Source organism: Drosophila albomicans, chromosome 3 (genome assembly GCF_009650485.2).
Source record: "Drosophila albomicans strain 15112-1751.03 chromosome 3, ASM965048v2, whole genome shotgun sequence".
In the NCBI taxonomy this organism is placed as follows: Eukaryota; Metazoa; Arthropoda; class Insecta; order Diptera; family Drosophilidae; genus Drosophila; species Drosophila albomicans.
In genome coordinates, this window is record NC_047629.2 from 41,885,499 (window position 1) to 41,896,963 (window position 11,465).

Here is an 11,465-nt window from a genome sequence, read left to right on the forward strand (position 1 = left end):
ACTTAGTTCCTAAATAGTCAATGTTCAACTATTTTTATTACTTTTTAAAAAGATTCATAAAAAAGAAGCATCTTAAAAAAATTGACAAAATACTTCCTAAAACTTCTAATAACAACTTTTTGTATAACGTTTTCAGAAGATTCCCAAAATGGGTTCCACTTAGTTTAAGTTTAAAAATAAGAGCAATGTTATGAAAATTGAAGATACTTTCTTTTATTCTCTTCGTAAACATTAAACAAACTTTTTCTATTAAAAATTCTTAAAATATACCAAATTAATATGTAATAAAATATTTTCCTTCTTTTACTAACTTAGTTCCTAAATAGTCAATGTTCAACTATTTTGATTACTTTTTAATAAGATTCATAAAAAAAACTACCATCTTAAAAAATTTGACAAAATACTTCCTAAAACTTCTCCTAATAACAAAATTATCAACTTTTTTTCAGAAGATTCCCAAAATGGGAAAAAATAAGAGCAATGTTATGAAAATTGAAGAAGATACTTTCTTTATTCTCTTCGTAAATATAAAACTAACTTTTTTTATTACATTTTTGGGTTGCATCTTGAAAGCTGCGCAGTTTTGGTAAGTTTTTGATTGTATGAAAGATTATACAACTTAGGAATTAAGTATTTAAATATACCATTTCGTATATTGACTGTTGATTATCACTTGCCTAGCGCCCCATAAATATTTATGACTCTCAAGACCTTTCACTCAAATGATAAATGCAAATGTCCGACAAACTACGCTCGCACTTATTTATGTACATAACACACTTACGTGTACATAGTTATACTTAGTTGCCGCACATAAAACTGCACAAATCATAAAACGTAAAAAAAAATCTCACATACTTACTTTGTGGTTGAGGGGGTCTCTCTCCCCCTCCCTCTCCCCCAAAGTGAACAGAAACAAAAAGACTCCCCAGTCAGGCAGCAGAGTGCAATGAAACTTAAATCTGAAGAAAACAAAAAAATCCCAACTATAAACCGGCATTAAAACCAAACTGAACTGAAAGAAAAAGAAACAATATTAAATCTCGACACCCACGAGAGTTTGGCTCTTTATTATTTTTTGTTTGTTTCTGATTATTCTTCATCTTCTTCTTGCTCGTGTTGTTCGCACTGTTGTTATGTCGTTGGCAACACTGGCGCATGTTAATTATGCGTCGTCGTCGTCGTCGTTGTTGTCTTATGTGTAGTATGTATGGCCCAGCCCCAATCCCGAGGCCGCCCACCTCATGCGAAAGGCGAATACTACTGTCAGATGTGGGCCGCGTCCAAGCTGAAAAGACCTTGACTCTTTGGAGATCTTGATACGATTTATACAATTTTTGATTCATGGCGTCTGTTGCCTACCAATGCCTCCTCTTCTTCCTCCCCCTCTTCCCCAACGTCATCCTCATCCATAGCTTGTGCTTCGTTCGCTATTCCAAAACTCATTTCGTAGGCAAGCCATGTCGCCATATTTGTCGCGAGAACCGGGCACAAGAATTCCAATTCAATAAGCAATTTGCATACATTTTTCGACCAGGTCGACCAAAAGCAGTTTGCTTATATGGTGGGATTAGGCAACAGCAGCCGTAGCAGCTGCCACAATTCTGCTTTTATCTCTACCTCACACTCTCAAGCAGCCCCCTTCTTCCCTTCCACCTTAAGCTAGGTGGCAGTTATGGCCCGTTAGACGAGTGGCAAGTGTCGGAGCTAATGGGACAGTCGATTGACACAACTAACTAAGTGACTAACTGATTGAATAGAATACACAGGGGAGGGGAGGGAACGATGTGGGCGCAGGCAGCTTGGCAGTGGCGTTGATTGACGGCCATCGATAGGCCAAATAGGGCCACCAAATGGACACATATACATGTGTAAGACGTGACCAAGTTGGGCCGCCAAGATTGCAGCAAACATTCGCAAATTGTTTCGTTTGATTTCGCTTTGGCTTCTGTCGCGCGGGCCAAACTAAAAATACATGACAGATCACACTGACTGAAACATCGTACGATTTTGTGTATATAAAACAAGATAGCAAAGTCAAGTACAACATGATGATGAGCGAATACCCTTGACTGCGACAGAGAAATGTCAATTAGGAATATGCTTTATATAAGCAAAGAACAGAGTATATTAAGTGAGTGTATGTGATGTGATGTGATTCATTAAAGAAATGTGTCAGCATTTATTTTAAGCAAAACTGTAAAGAATTAAATATACTTTTGATATTACATAAGTGTTTGATATGTATTATCTTATTATGGTGTTTTCTTTGAATAAAAAGAATTGTGTCAGCACTTATTTTTAACATGATGTTTGTATTATTTACCAATCAGGTTTTTCCCAGCATTAAAATCGCTATAGCAGGTGTGACTACCCCACTTTTGGGCTGTCGCCAAGGGTATTTCCCATTATAAATATATCACCAACCAACTGGTGCTACATCTATTTTTAGAACTCACTCGCCTCAGTGGTCTGATCGCTGTCTTGGCGCATCTCTCGACGTTTTTGCTAAATTTAAATGCCCAAACATTCATAACGACATTCAGTTTGTTTTCACTGCCCCCAAGTCAGACGGACATTAACACACAACTCTCCCTCCTCCGCACATGATCTCGACCTCAACCTACCTTCTCTCCCCCACACATAATTTTTTTGTTGTGTTGGAAATTGTTGAAAATTTGTGAGATTTTTATTAATTTTCTTACATTAGTTTTTAATGCGTCGTCGCTATAATTAAAGTCGCCATAAAGCTGACAATATTTTAAGGCAATTCGCAAAGTGCGACAAATTAATGAATTTATGTGACATCCATGCCACGCCCCGCACCCCCGCCTCAGCGTTCAGCGACCCGTCAGCCACCTGTCTGGCCACTTTGTCGCTTAAATTGTTTCAAATGTCGCCAGGCGCCGCATTTAGGCCCCCTTTTTCCCTTCCCCCTCGCTCTCGCTTTTGGCGTGGGCGACCCAACGACAACATTTTCAATTTACTCATGAATATAAATATATATATAAGCATATATTTCTTTTGATGATATTTATGAGTATATGTCGTGTATATTCGGTGGAAGTGTTAGAACAAAAGTGAACAAAGATTGTTGCACGTTTCTTGGAAATTTCGTTTAAAACATTCCTTTTTGTTATTTTTATACACGGGCCAACGAAAGCAAACCAAATAGATTCGCACACAGATATGTGTCCGAGGTGTTTGCGCTGTCCACACGTTGACTGCATGATCCTGACTCACATTGACTTCTCCGACTGTCTGTGACTGTGAATGCTCCAGACGTTGTCTGCTCAGCCTCTGCTCTGCTCTGATCCGATCCTCTGCCCACGTGGCATCGAAAGCGAATTCCAGCGTCGACATCCTGGGAAAGTGAGTGGGCGTAGTCACAAGGCTTGAACCTGCCTGCAACTAAGTAAATCAAATCGAGAACCGGCCCCAAGTTCACTCCTCAACTCGTTTCGGTTTTAGAGGCGCCACCAAAGAAGGTTTGTTGCACGTAGCTCTTTGGGTTCTTTCCTTTTTCTTTTTTTTTTTTTTTTTGTGTGTGAGTCAAAGAAGCAGACAATTAATTGAGTTCAAATTTAGCCATCGTTTTGCACTCGATATGATGTTGTTGTGCTTATTATGTCTCTTGTTGTTGTTGTTGTTGTTGTTGTGGGCCGCACGCGTTTCTGTAAACAAACAAAGCTGAAAAACTCGGCAACAAACAAAACGCAAACGCAACGCGTGGCATCATCTTCAGGTCTGCAGCATCTTTCATTTCTTCTCTTCTCTTCTCTTCTCTCTTTTTTTTGCTATTTGTTTTCCAAACAAGACTCTTTGCATTGGGGGCCCCCAGACTGAGAGGCGAGCTGATTTTTCCCAAGCCCTTCGACCGCCGCCTCCTCCACATCATACTTTTCAGCTCCAGTTGCAGCGCTCAAGTGCGTTCAATTTTCAATAAATCCATAAAATTTAGTTGCCAGCGTTTTCACCACAGCAGCAGCAGCAATAGCAACAGTAACAACAACTGTTGGAGGATTCCTGCAGTGTGTCTAAACCGCAGCCAGAGGGAGACTCTGCTTGGTCTCTCTCTGCCACAGTCGCAGTCGCAGTCACCGCAGCCAGCCAGCAGGCAATGGCAGAATGGTCATGCCCTGCTCACACTCCAGCTCTAGACCAGAACCATTCATCTGCCGCTGCTGCTGTTGCTGTTGCTGCTTTGGCTGCTGCTGCTGTTGCTTTGGTTGCTCGGTGGTCGTTGCAAGGCAGACGCTTCACTGGCGATGTCTGGGGCTCCGGACTCCAACTGACTGCATTTTTGTTTTGGTCTGCGCTGAGTAAACAATGCAGCAATAACAACAACAACTACCACAACAACAACCGCAACAAAAGCAACAACAACAACACCAGCAGCGGCAGATGCTATATATGATAATGATTCATTGCGCACAGTGGTGCCAAACATCAGCGAAAATGTGTTTGTTTAGAAGAAAGAATATAACATTTTATTTAATGTCAAATATATATATATATATATTTTTTTTAATTAGCTTCTTTATTTAAGTATCGAACCAGTACAGCAAGAACAAAATAGTACTATAACAACACAGGTAAAAGAAATGTTTATGTTTGGGCCAAACCTCATATTAGTTTAAGGTGTTTAATGACAAATATTTGAGAATTTAATCAACTCATTACCACAGTAAATATGTGAATTCTGCTTTAATAAGTTCATCAAATTTTTGCACAGCAATAAATTAATTAAATTCTTCACAGCTCACACATTTTTCAGAGAAAAAGACATTAGTTTTTAAAAATGTATATTTATTTTCTATGTTGTTATGAATCACCGCAACTGCTATTTTATATTAGAGATTTTATAGAAATGAACTCGTAATAGAGCCTTGTTAGGACTAATCAAAGAAATTCTTAAATTATTTCTGTTATACGATATTATAAAACTTAGTACTTTTTTGGCATCTCTTTCACATATATTTAATTGAAGTGCTTTATTATTAAATGTCAACTTCCCAAAGCTCAATCAATGTGTTTTCAAAGTAAGTTATTTAAATGTCCTAATCTGAACTATATAAATAATGTTAATGTGCAATAACTTAATGTAATATTTCTGCTGAAAATTTTCGCAAAAATAACTTTTATAAGAATAATAAGAAACTTTTCACAAAATATACTATTTTTTATTCACTTATCGCTTATATCATTTTGATGTTCAGATCATCATCTTATAAATAATATTAATTTTAAATATCTTAATGTAACATTTATGCTGTAGATTTCCTAAAAAATAACTTTTGTAGAAATATGAAATTTTCTCCAAAAGTTACTATCTCTTATTCTCTTATCGTTTATTTCTTTTTTCTGATAACATTTCATAGTGCTTATCACCACAGTGCAGTGTACACTATCAAGCAGACGTTGCTATCGATGTGTCTGTGGTGGTCGATGCGGGTGTTGAAGATGGTTGAAGGAGGGGAGGGGTGGGGACGGGCTGCTGTGATGGCTGTTGGAGTTGCGAATTTGTTGCTGATTCCGCAAACGAAGCTGCATATTTTGCATCTGTTGCTCGCTGTGCCACAGAGACAGCCGCAGACGGAGACGTCGACGGAGACAGAGATAGCGAGCAGAGATGGAGATGGCGATGAAGAAGGAGACGCAGATGCAGATGCAGCCGCAGCGGTCTCCAGACGCATCTGTAACTCATCATTTCTGAAATATTGCTCTTTTGCATACCTGATGCAAAAAGTTTTTCTTCAACCTATTGTGGCATATGATCTGAGTGTGCGTGTGTGTGTTTTGTGGGGTAACAGAACTTAATTCTGTTTTTATCAGCGAAGCGATTTCAATCAACTTGGCGGGCAGTCAAGACGCCATTTGCCATTGACGCCACCGCAGACATAATTTATAGCCACTTTTTCGCATCGATTTTCATTTTCATTTTGTGCTGCTCTCCATCGTCGTATTGATGTTTTTGTTATCTCACCGGCTTCTTACTGCACTTTTCTGACTTGTTTGGAAGTCAGACTGCCAAAACGAAATGGGCATCGAGCCAAGCAACTTCGGCTGAGAGACAACAGCTCTCGAGCGTAACAAATTGATGGCTGAATGGGCGAAAGTTAATTGGTTCTGTTCAATAGAGAGAGAGAAGCAAGCATATCATAAGACACTTAGACAGACACTCAGACAGACAGATTACGCGCACTCACATATAAGTCAGGTACTTGCCAAAATGTTTAATTAATGCACACCAAAACCAAAAATAACTCGAAGCGATCTTCGAGCACTTTGTGCATTAGATGCGCTAGTCTTAGGCCATAGGCCAGGCACATAGAAGACCTCTGGCTGGAAGACACTGGCCACAAACCACTTAATCTACAGCGTGGCTAAGAACACGACAGACGACGCTCAGACAGACGGATGGAAGGACGGAGGGACAGACGGGATGGGTGGGTGCAGGCTATGCGATTTGGACGCTGTCAAGTGTTGTGCAATTCTCGCCTTTGGCTTGCCTCTTGGGTGTGGACACGAGCTGTAGTTGTTGCTCTTGTTGTTGTAGTCTCTTGTTGAAGATAGCTCTTTTTGTAGTGATCGAGTGGTTTTGCTTTTTGAGACAGTTTGTAACCTATTAATAATAGAAGTAACCGACATAATTGCCATCACAGTACATCATAAGACATTAGTTATCGATTATAACGAATTTTCAATGAATTGGTACTAATAAAAATAATTTATTGTTATTACCAGCCCTTCTCTTAAATATTAGTTCTCATAATAAAGAGAAAGTCATTGAAAACTATTAGAAGAAATAGGTAATTTTTAATGACAACGAAAGGCAATATATATATTATTATAAAAATGTACAATCTATCATAAATTCATTAACTTCTTCTTTATCTTAATCTCCTTCTTTTATTATTATTATTATTCTTTTTAGTATTATCATTATGTCTACTGTGTTTTTAGAGCCTTGCTAGACTCGACTAAATAATTATTTAATTTCATTTAATAAAAAAATCTATAATCTCTCATAATAAAAATGCAGTTCACAAAATAAATAATTGCTAAAATATCTAAAACCGTTAAAAACTTATTTTTATGACTAAAGGATTTCTAGAACCTTGTTCCACTCGAGTTATCTATATTTAACCAACACGAAAATGTATAATCTCTCTTAGTTATATTGTATTCTACAAAAGTAATCATTGTAAAAATATCATAAAACTGTTAAAACTTAAGAAAATGACCAAAGGCTGTTAAACTTGAGCAAGCTTATTAGCTTAAACTTTTACCCAAGTAGATAGTACTAAAAAAAGAACTTTAAATGCTGATAAACACAAACTGAGCAGCTGTTGATTGAAGTTGCTTTCTTTTGGCTCGTTGTTAAAGTGCGTTCAGGGTATTTGAAATTTCATTTGCAGACAGCTGGCAAAGTTGCATCTTGTTGCTCCTGGCGTGGGTTGTGCAGTTGTTTCAGTGTTGTCTGACTTTCTGGTGGGTGCAGCAAAAGTAGAAGCAACATCAGCAGCAGCAGCAGACGCAACTAAAAGAGGCAGCAGCAAGTCAGTTTGTGGATTATCCTTTGTTACGCATCGACAAGCAGCGAGCGAACGAGCCTGGCGAACATGATGCGCTTGTTCATGTTGTTGTTGTTGTTTCAGTTTCTGTTGCTCCTTCCACAGCATGATGTTGACTTCGTGATCTCCTCTGACTCTTGTTGTTGTTGTTGTTGAGCCACGCACTTTGCCGAAAATCGACGCTTAATTGCAAACAGTTTGCTGTTCAAGTGAAGTCTGATTGCTGGCTGCTTCTCGCGTTAATTGGGCTGGCGAACATTTGCGCCCTGGCACTTTGATGCCTCGCCGATGATACTCTCTTCACATTCACATATTCACATCGACATGCAACAGCCGCCAACTGTGTCTGGGGGCAACAGCAACAACAACAGCAACAACAACATCGACACCAACACCATCGACCATCAGCACCGAAAATTTGCATTTCAAGCAGGCCGCGATTTATGACCAGGACCGCAAGAGAGCGCCTGTGACGAATCCAATTATGAGGCGCGCCAGCTGCCAACTGTCCAATGAGCCATGTGCCCCAAGTTACCGAGTTCGTGGCAGTGTGGCTGTAGCTGTGCCATGTGCCTGATCCGATAATGCGCCATCAAATGGCCATAAATAAAACGCACAAAGCGGATTAAGCGTTTTGTTAACAGATTTATATTGAGCTGAGTTATGAGGCCACCGTCAGGCGGTGAACCAAACAGCAACAACAGTAACAAAAAAGTACAACTCAACAATCAATATAAACGAGAAGAAAGTCTCAAAAACGAGACGAGACGACAGCATTAATGAGATGAAATTAGGCGACCATTTAACAGGGATTAACAGCAAAAGCTGCCAAGTGTCGTATACGTAATATGCAGCAATCATTTGAGTATTAACATTATCGATGCCAGAAGTCGAAGAATGTTTAAGAATATTTAATAATTGCGCCATTCGAAATGAAGCAATAGCAATTATCGATTTCGATTTTTGTATTTCATATCACAAACGCTGTCACTTTGGAGACTCTCCAGAATTATGCTTTAATATGTTCAATGTGTTTGCCAGCTCTGGAATTGGTTCGCTGTCTGGGTCTGCGAAGGGGTGTGCTATCATAATGTCTGGGGCAAAATTACAGCCACCGAAAAATGTGCGGCAAGTGCAGCATGTGATAAAAACTTAACTTGCAACTTATGCCCGCAGGCCAGAGAAGACAGAACCTCAAATTGAGGCCCTCTCTTGGCTGCCGCTGAAGAAGCCGCCTGCCAGGATCATCCTGAACGTGTCGATCGTCAACAACTGAAAGATCTCGCAAAAAGTACAGTGAAACATCCCATCCCAATGAAATTGACGAGTGGCAGCCGCGTGCTGAGCGCCCATTACGTGGTTCCATCCCCAAAAAAAAAAAGAAAAAGCAAAAACAAAAACGAAATCTGTGGGCCTGTGTCTTGTGGCCAACGACTTTTGGCTGAGCGTCGAATTAACCAAATTACGGTGATCGTTGCCTTCTTCTTCCACATATTCATTGCTTGGCTAAGAGGAATAAGAAGAGAGTTTTTCGTCCAGACCAACCGAGGCAGCTGCTGTTTGTGCTGCAATTTGCCTTAATGCCCAGGATTAAGATGGCTCCAAGCGAGCCGGATGCCAAACAGCAAACTGTTGACTCTTTTCGTTGTTTTTTTTGTGTCCACACCACTCGACCACTCTTGAAATTTGCGCATGTAAATTTTTGTGCACACTGCCCAAGCATAAAGCAGCCAGAGAATAGTTTTTGGGGCATATGAGTTTTAAGTGCTGAAGTGAAGTAGACAGCAAAGAATTGATTAGAAGAGACGTGATTCGAAGAAAAGTGGCGAAGAAATTTAAAGAATGAAACAAGTTTACAACTTGGGGGTAAATTAGCTTTAAAATTTTGATTTAAAATTGTAATATAAAAAAGCTTTAAAAATAATAACATAATGTTTAGTTTAGTATACAAATTAGCTTTTATGTTTAGTCTTGAATATGTGCTAAGGATTAGCTTTTGAAAGGAAAATCTTAAAATTGTTTTTAGAATGAGTTTTATTGAAAAGAAATCTTTTTTTTTTTTAGATATTTTCTAGTTTAATGAAGAAAATTAGTTAAATATACAAAATTATCTTTTATATTTAGTCTTCAATTTGTGTTAAAAATTTGTTTTGTCTAACAAGATCTGTTTTTGAAATCGTTATATTTATGCCCAAAATTAAGTAAATTATATAAAATTAGCTTTAATATTTTGATTTAAAATTTTGCTTAAAATGATCTGTTGAAAAAAAATCTGTTACTTAGATATTTTTACTTTTATATAGAAAATCAAATTTAATATGCAACTTTAGTATTTTTGTTTTGAATATGTTGAGAATTAGCCTTTAAAAAACAAATCGGGCTTTTGAATCTTTCTATTAAATTCAAAAAATATATACAAAATTTCCAAAAATTAGCTTCAACATTTTGTCAAATAATTGTGCTTAAAAAAACAAATCTGCTTTTTAGATCTTTCCATTTTAATGTAGAAAAGTAAGTTTCTTCAAATTGTGCTAAGAATTAGATTTTTGTAATATTGTATATTTATATTTGAATGTATATAATCAAAGCATAGGTGCTCACTTGTTATGTAGGGCATCTGCTGGTCAGTTACAATCAACTTAAGCTACAGCTCCTGCTCCTGGTTTACTACTTGCTTGTTTTTTGCGCTGCTCTTCACATTTATGTGCACTGAAATATTTTTTGAATGCAGATTTTTCACTTAAAATTATTTCAATTACGCGAAGTGCAGCGCGCAGTTCGAGGCCGAGACAAAGAGACAAGGACTGCGATTGCGATTGCGACTGCTGCTCGCTCCGTTTTCTTTTTTTTTTTTTTTTTTTTGTTTTTTTGTCGTCTTTGGCAGCTGCTGCCGCCGTTTCAGTTGTCGTTGTCATCACACACACAGAGAGAGAGAGAGAGAAAGAGCTACTGAGATTGCGACTAAGGTTTTGCTGCAAGTAGATTAAATGCCACAACGCTGCTTTTCGAATGGGCTCAGAACCGCAAACAGACAAACTTGGTCAATTATTTTCAACGGCGAACACAAATTATTGATGCAGTCAGTCGACGTTGTCCCGCTGCCAGTGAAAGCGACGAGAAGGAGGAGCGCAGTTCAGCCATTGACTCTGGCTCTGAACATATTCGTATATGTGGTCTACTCAACCACAGAACTCAAAGCTCATCAATCTGAAAGACGACGTCGAAGTCGACGTCGAGACAATGGCCAGGACGCGCCACCGCAAAGGTCTTCATTAAATTAGTGAAATGAGCACGTAGCACAGAGAGAAGACTCAGGCATTTTGTGGGGATGTGGATGAGCTTGTGGATCGAGGATGGAGGATAAGGCATGCCACGGCATTTAATGTCACAAATATTTGTTGTCAAATGTCGCCCAGTTCTGGTTCTTGATTCGGAGTCATCGTCGTCGTCGTCGTCGTGGCTGTCAACGTCGCAACTCACCTGGACTCTGGTCTGGTGATGACTTAACGAGGATTTAAGCGTCTCGTCCCATAGCAAGTTGCAACGTCCAGTCGTGTTGTTGCAACACACACACAAACACACAGACACAGTTGCATATAAAAATCGCATTCAGTTTGCTAAATTGGCTCGACTTGCTGGTGGGTCGATTGGGGGATTGAACCATCAATGTCTCGTCACAGAAGTCTCCTCTCCTTGTGGGGGGACAAAGGAGAAGGTGGAGAGGTGCAATCAAGCAGTTGTCTGTTTGTAGTTGCAGTAGCAGTAATCGAATGCCGCAACAAAATGCAGCGACGAGTTATTAAATTTCATTGCAAATACGGTCAGAAACGTTTACAATTTCGGTTGCGCTGCTTTGAATACCCTCGAGCTGAAGTCAAGAAGAGTTGA